Below are 7,500 nucleotides of genomic sequence, written 5' to 3'. Positions count from 1 at the left end.
CCCCCGCCCTCGTGTTATACCACATGAAAAATTGCAGAAGTGAGAGACACACATCCGCCAGCCTCTTGCTACAAGCATCGAACCGACGTGACGTATCTGACGGTGACTCAGGCATCCGTGTACTGCCACCACTATCCACCCCCCCCCCCCCTCTCTCTCTGCCCCCTTCCCACACAATACCAAATTTAACCAACTTTATCGCTTAACCTAACTGTGGCTGTACCAGTTTATCGCTTAACCTAACTGTGGCTGTACCAGTTTATCGCTTAACCTAACTGTGGCTGTACCAGTTTATCGCTTAACCTAACTGTGGCTGTACCAGTTTATCGCTTAACCTAACTGTGGCTGTACCAGTTTATCGCTTAACCTAACTGTGGCTGTACCAGTTTATCGCTTAACCTAACTGTGGCTGTACCAGTTTATCGCTTAACCTAACTGTGGCTGTACCAGTTTATCGCTTAACCTAACTGTGGCTGTACCAGTTTATCGCTTAACCTAACTGTGGCTGTACCAGATTATCGCTTAACCTAACTGTGGCTGTACCAGATTATCGCTTAACCTAACTGTGGCTGTACCAGATTATCGCTTAACCTAACTGTGGCTGTACCAGATTATCGCTTAACCTAACTGTGGCTGTACCAGATTATCGCTTAACCTAACTCAATTTGTCCCTTAACCTAACTCAATTTGTCCCTTAACCTAACTCAATTTGTCCCTTAACCTAACTCAATTTGTCCCTTAACCTAACTCAATTTGTCCCTTAACCTAACTCAATTTGTCCCTTAACCTAACTCAATTTGTCCCTTAACCTAACTCAATTTGTCCCTTAACCTAACTCAATTTGTCCCTTAACCTAACTCAATTTGTCCCTTAACCTAACTCAATTTGTCCCTTAACCTAACTCAAGTTGTCCCTTAACCTAACTCAAGTTGTCCCTTAACCTAACTCAAGTTGTCCCTTAACCTAACTCAAGTTGTCCCTTAACCTAACTCAAGTTGTCCCTTAACCTAACTCAAGTTGTCCCTTAACCTAACTCAAGTTGTCCCTTAACCTAACTCAAGTTGTCCCTTAACCTAACTCAAGTTGTCCCTTAACCTAACTCAAGTTGTCCCTTAACCTAACTCAAGTTGTCCCTTAACCTAACTCAAGTTGTCCCTTAACCTAACTCAAGTTGTCCCTTAACCTAACTCAAGTTGTCCCTTAACCTAACTCAAGTTGTCCCTTAACCTAACTCAAGTTGTCCCTTAACCTAACTCAAGTTGTCCCTTAACCTAACTCAAGTTGTCCCTTAACCTAACTCAAGTTGTCCCTTAACCTAACTCAAGTTGTCCCTTAACCTAACTCAAGTTGTCCCTTAACCTAACTCAAGTTGTCCCTTAACCTAACTCAAGTTGTCCCTTAACCTAACTCAATTTGTCCCTTAACCTAACCCACGTTGTCCCTTAACCTAACTCAAGTTGTCCCTTAACCTAACTCAAGTTGTCCCTTAACCTAACTCAAGTTGTCCCTTAACCTAACTCAAGTTGTCCCTTAACCTAACTCAAGTTGTCCCTTAACCTAACTCAAGTTGTCCCTTAACCTAACTCAAGTTGTCCCTTAACCTAACTCAAGTTGTCCCTTAACCTAACTCAAGTTGTCCCTTAACCTAACTCAAGTTGTCCCTTAACCTAACTCAAGTTGTCCCTTAACCTAACTCAAGTTGTCCCTTAACCTAACTCAAGTTGTCCCTTAACCTAACTCAAGTTGTCCCTTAACCTAACTCAAGTTGTCCCTTAACCTAACTCAAGTTGTCCCTTAACCTAACTCAAGTTGTCCCTTAACCTAACTCAAGTTGTCCCTTAACCTAACTCAAGTTGTCCCTTAACCTAACTCAAGTTGTCCCTTAACCTAACTCAAGTTGTCCCTTAACCTAACTCAAGTTGTCCCTTAACCTAACTCAAGTTGTCCCTTAACCTAACTCAATTTGTCCCTTAACCTAACTCAATTTGTCCCTTAACCTAACTCAATTTGTCCCTTAACCTAACTCAATTTGTCCCTTAACCTAACTCAAGTTGTCCCTTAACCTAACTCAATTTGTCCCTTAACCTAACTCAATTTGTCCCTTAACCTAACTCAATTTGTCCCTTAACCTAACTCAATTTGTCCCTTAACCTAACTCAAGTTGTCCCTTAACCTAACTCAAGTTGTCCCTTAACCTAACCCACGTTGTCCCTTAACCTAACCCACGTTGTCCCTTAACCTAACCGACGTTGTCCCTTAACCTAACCGACGTTGTCCCTTAACCTAACCGACGTTGTCCCTTAACCTAACCGACGTTGTCCCTTAACCTAACCGACGTTGTCCCTTAACCTAACCGACGTTGTCCCTTAACCTAACCGACGTTGTCCCTTAACCTAACCCACGTTGTCCCTTAACCTAACCCACGTTGTCCCTTAACCTAACCCACGTTGTCCCTTAACCTAACCCACGTTGTCCCTTAACCTAACCCACGTTGTCCCTTAACCTAACCCACGTTGTCCCTTAACCTAACCCACGTTGTCCCTTAACCTAACCCACGTTGTCCCTTAACCTAACCCACGTTGTCCCTTAACCTAACCCACGTTGTCCCTTAACCTAACCCACGTTGTCCCTTAACCTAACCCACGTTGTCCCTTAACCTAACCCACGTTGTCCCTTAACCTAACCCACGTTGTCCCTTAACCTAACCCACGTTGTCCCTTAACCTAACCCACGTTGTCCCTTAACCTAACCCACGTTGTCCCTTAACCTAACCCACGTTGTCCCTTAACCTAACCCACGTTGTCCCTTAACCTAACCCACGTTGTCCCTTAACCTAACCCACGTTGTCCCTTAACCTAACCCACGTTGTCCCTTTGCCTAACATAGTTCACTGCTCGGAATCTCTGGTGTCGTTGTTATCCTCATGTAGATGTCTTGCGAGTGTTGCTTACTTTCCACATATTCCTGCTATCCACTGTCAATTGTACTGCAATAGGACTATATCGCCGACCCCCCCCCCTCCCCCCCCTCTGTCCCCCTCTGTCCCCCTCTTTGTGTCTCTGTCCTCTCAAGCTGGTCGGTCTGGCGTTTGAGTGTTAAATGAGCCTCGCAGCTGTTCAGTTGCATTCAGATGTCGACGCCCTCAGTGTACGTCGTGGTATGGTCTGTGTCCATTGTCCGCTGATGTCGTACGCGTAACCCACACGCTGTACCGATCATCGGTCGTTACGTACAGAGTGAAGTAGTGTGATACGTGTGACCGTACGCTGGCTGTGCCCAACGGTGTCGAATCTCAATTTCCATATGTTGTGCTTGATGCTACTTGTCTCGTCTCCCAATAACAGCTAGGTTGCACTGTGGTACGCCGTAGAGGCGTGTGGGAGGAACGTACGAACGCATTGTATGTCACCCTGGGTCGCTGGGGGTGGTGGTGCGGTGAGTCAGGTCAGGTCAGGTCAGCGTGAGCCGTCTGATGTAGTGACGCGTGTATTCCGACTTTGTCGTATTGCCTCACACAAAGTGCTACCCTGGTGGACCGCGTTCCATATCTGGGACATGCCGCAGATGCCGGTTGACAGTGGATCGCGGAAGGTACATCGCATACGTGCGCGGGCCACCTTCCACGTGTTCTCTTCTGCACATGTCGCAGTGTGTATGTGGTCTGATGTAGCGTGTCGTGACACATGACATCCTGGCATGCAAGAATTGTTGAATTCGCAAATGTAGGTGGACATCTACGTTTACTGCCCAAGATACGCAAATGAACTGGAAATCCGTTGTTGAGCGGTTGTTCACGCTGGAGGTGAATCTGTGATGGCGACGATCGGTACAGCTATTAACCGGTTGTTTCAGCGGTACCCGCCACATCCACACGATCTGTCTCGCGTGTGTGGGTATGAAGCGATACGCGGCGGTGGCTTGGTGGGACTGTTCCCGGCCGGTGAAGGGGGGCCGCCCGGCGTGTTGGCCGCGCGCTGCGTGGGCGCACGCGCAACAGGCGGCTGGTGGGGGGCGCCGAGTGGCAGGAGCGCCAGCCGACGGGCCCGGCAGGCGGCGCAGCTACGCTGCGGCGCACCCTGCACGCGGCGCCTGGCGGCCAAAGTTGGTTCAGCCGAGCCCGGTGCGAAGCGCGGTGGACATCTGCAGTGTGCTGGTCTGATTGAGGACTGTGTGCGTTGAGGATGCGCCGCCGCCTGGCACTCGGCGCCGCGACGCCGTCTGCTGCTCGGTCGCCCCAGCGGTTCTCGCAGGTGGTTTGTATCGCAGTTGTGCGGACGTGTTGGCGCGTGCGCTGTGCTGGGAGAGTTCGCTTCTGCACCCAAGTGGGGCTTTGCCCTTGTGTGGCGCTGGCGTTGGAGCTGCCGGTCACCATAGGTGGCGCGTGTTGTCTCCCGCCGGCAATGCCACGACAGCACGCTCCCGGGCCTCTGTCGGCAGCGGCAAGCTCAGTTGGGAGCAAGGGTGTTCGCACTAAAACCGTCTACTCGCCTAACTCCGGGCGATTGCGCCTCTCTCGAAACCGACCAAGTACCTAGGACGGCGCTGCGCGCCGCCGGGACCTGAGAGGGTTTCGAGGTGTATCGTGCAGGGGAGCTCGGCCTCCTCCTGTTTGCAGAATAATTGAGCGGACGCTTGCGTGTTCGCGCGGGCCCCCGGGACACACTCCCGGGCGGCCGGCTGCTCAGCTCTAGTTGACGCAGCTCCCTGGTTGATCCTGCCAGTAGTCATATGCTTGTCTCAAAGATTAAGCCATGCATGTCTCAGTACAAGCCGCATTAAGGTGAAACCGCGAATGGCTCATTAAATCAGTTATGGTTCCTTAGATCGTACCCACGTTACTTGGATAACTGTGGTAATTCTAGAGCTAATACATGCAAACAGAGTCCCGACCAGAGATGGAAGGGACGCTTTTATTAGATCAAAACCAATCGGATTGGCTTGTCTGGTCCGTTTGCCTTGGTGACTCTGAATAACTTTGGGCTGATCGCACGGTCCTCGTACCGGCGACGCATCTTTCAAATGTCTGCCTTATCAACTGTCGATGGTAGGTTCTGCGCCTACCATGGTTGTAACGGGTAACGGGGAATCAGGGTTCGATTCCGGAGAGGGAGCCTGAGAAACGGCTACCACATCCAAGGAAGGCAGCAGGCGCGCAAATTACCCACTCCCGGCACGGGGAGGTAGTGACGAAAAATAACGATACGGGACTCATCCGAGGCCCCGTAATCGGAATGAGTACACTTTAAATCCTTTAACGAGTATCTATTGGAGGGCAAGTCTGGTGCCAGCAGCCGCGGTAATTCCAGCTCCAATAGCGTATATTAAAGTTGTTGCGGTTAAAAAGCTCGTAGTTGGATTTGTGTCCCACGCTGTTGGTTCACCGCCCGTCGGTGTTTAACTGGCATGTATCGTGGGACGTCCTGCCGGTGGGGCGAGCCGAAGGGGTGCTTTCGCGTCCCGAGGCGGACCCCGTTTAAATCCTACCAGGGTGCTCTTTGTTGAGTGTCTCGGTGGGCCGGCACGTTTACTTTGAACAAATTAGAGTGCTTAAAGCAGGCAAGCCCGCCTGAATACTGTGTGCATGGAATAATGGAATAGGACCTCGGTTCTATTTTGTTGGTTTTCGGAACCCGAGGTAATGATTAATAGGGACAGGCGGGGGCATTCGTATTGCGACGTTAGAGGTGAAATTCTTGGATCGTCGCAAGACGAACAGAAGCGAAAGCATTTGCCAAGTATGTTTTCATTAATCAAGAACGAAAGTTAGAGGTTCGAAGGCGATCAGATACCGCCCTAGTTCTAACCATAAACGATGCCAGCCAGCGATCCGCCGCAGTTCCTCCGATGACTCGGCGGGCAGCCTCCGGGAAACCAAAGCTTTTGGGTTCCGGGGGAAGTATGGTTGCAAAGCTGAAACTTAAAGGAATTGACGGAAGGGCACCACCAGGAGTGGAGCCTGCGGCTTAATTTGACTCAACACGGGAAACCTCACCAGGCCCGGACACCGGAAGGATTGACAGATTGATAGCTCTTTCTTGATTCGGTGGGTGGTGGTGCATGGCCGTTCTTAGTTGGTGGAGCGATTTGTCTGGTTAATTCCGATAACGAACGAGACTCTAGCCTGCTAACTAGTCGCGTGACATCCTTCGTGCTGTCAGCGATTACTTTTCTTCTTAGAGGGACAGGCGGCTTCTAGCCGCACGAGATTGAGCAATAACAGGTCTGTGATGCCCTTAGATGTTCTGGGCCGCACGCGCGCTACACTGAAGGAATCAGCGTGTCTTCCTAGGCCGAAAGGTCGGGGTAACCCGCTGAACCTCCTTCGTGCTAGGGATTGGGGCTTGCAATTGTTCCCCATGAACGAGGAATTCCCAGTAAGCGCGAGTCATAAGCTCGCGTTGATTACGTCCCTGCCCTTTGTACACACCGCCCGTCGCTACTACCGATTGAATGATTTAGTGAGGTCTTCGGACTGGTACGCGGCATCGACTCTGTCGTTGCCGATGCTACCGGAAAGATGACCAAACTTGATCATTTAGAGGAAGTAAAAGTCGTAACAAGGTTTCCGTAGGTGAACCTGCGGAAGGATCATTACCGACTAGACTGCATGTCTTTCGATGTGCGTGTCGTGTCGCGCAACACGCTACCTGTACGGCAGTGGCCGTGCGCCGCGTGCGGAACCACGCGTGCCTCTCAAAACTAGCGGAAGTGTTGTTGTTGTGTGGTACGAGCGCTGAAGCTCTGGAGCGGCTGGCCTGCGGTACCTGGCGCCTGGCGCCGGTTTTGAATGACGTTCGCCCGAGTGCCTGTCCGCTCCGGTGTGGAGCCGTACGACGCCCATCGGCTGTGAGGCCGTTGGACACAAAAAAAATAGTGGAACAGGGGCCGTCAGACGCCTCAGTCCCGCAAATGCTACTGTCTTGAAAGAGACAGTGGGAGACTGAAAAGGAAAAGATCACCCAGGACGGTGGATCACTCGGCTCGTGGGTCGATGAAGAACGCAGCAAATTGCGCGTCGACATGTGAACTGCAGGACACATGAACATCGACGTTTCGAACGCACATTGCGGTCCATGGATTCCGTTCCCGGGCCACGTCTGGCTGAGGGTCGGCTACGTATACTGAAGCGCGCGGCGTTTGTCCCGCTTCGGAGACGTGGGAGTGTCGTGGTCGCCTGTGTGGCCGGCCGCGTCTCCTTAAACGTGCGATGCGCGCCCGTCGCCTGGCGGTTCGCATACCGGTACTTTCTCGGTAGCGTGCACAGCCGGCTGGCGGTGTGGCGTGCGACACCTCGTACAACGACCTCAGAGCAGGCGAGACTACCCGCTGAATTTAAGCATATTACTAAGCGGAGGAAAAGAAACTAACAAGGATTCCCCCAGTAGCGGCGAGCGAACAGGGAAGAGTCCAGCACCGAACCCCGCAGGCTGCCGCCTGTCGTGGCATGTGGTGTTTGGGAGGGTCCACTACCCCGACGCCTCGCGCCGAGCCCAAGTCCAA

The 7,500-nt window shown here is 51.5% G+C and overlaps 3 non-coding genes across 3 annotated transcripts in view; all 3 read left to right on the top strand.

The window, feature by feature from the left end:
- Positions 1-4,701: 4,701 nt before the first annotated feature.
- LOC126333649 (small subunit ribosomal RNA) lies at positions 4,702-6,594 on the top strand. Its single transcript, XR_007564309.1, has one exon. It is a non-coding gene; the product is annotated as a small subunit ribosomal RNA (ribosomal RNA).
- Positions 6,595-6,956: 362 nt separating this feature from the next.
- On the top strand, positions 6,957-7,111 carry LOC126333646 (5.8S ribosomal RNA). The gene has a single exon (XR_007564306.1). It is a non-coding gene; the product is annotated as a 5.8S ribosomal RNA (ribosomal RNA).
- Positions 7,112-7,299: 188 nt separating this feature from the next.
- The window catches only part of LOC126333651 (large subunit ribosomal RNA), a 4,222-nt gene continuing 4,021 nt past the window's right edge, over positions 7,300-7,500 (top strand). Inside the window, exon 1 of the ribosomal RNA XR_007564311.1 lies at positions 7,300-7,500. This exon is cut by the window's right edge and continues 4,021 nt beyond it. This is a non-coding gene — a ribosomal RNA (large subunit ribosomal RNA).

Source organism: Schistocerca gregaria, unplaced genomic scaffold (genome assembly GCF_023897955.1).
Source record: "Schistocerca gregaria isolate iqSchGreg1 unplaced genomic scaffold, iqSchGreg1.2 ptg001620l, whole genome shotgun sequence".
Classification (NCBI taxonomy): domain Eukaryota; kingdom Metazoa; phylum Arthropoda; class Insecta; order Orthoptera; family Acrididae; genus Schistocerca; species Schistocerca gregaria.
This window is presented reverse-complemented; position numbering and strand designations above follow the sequence as displayed.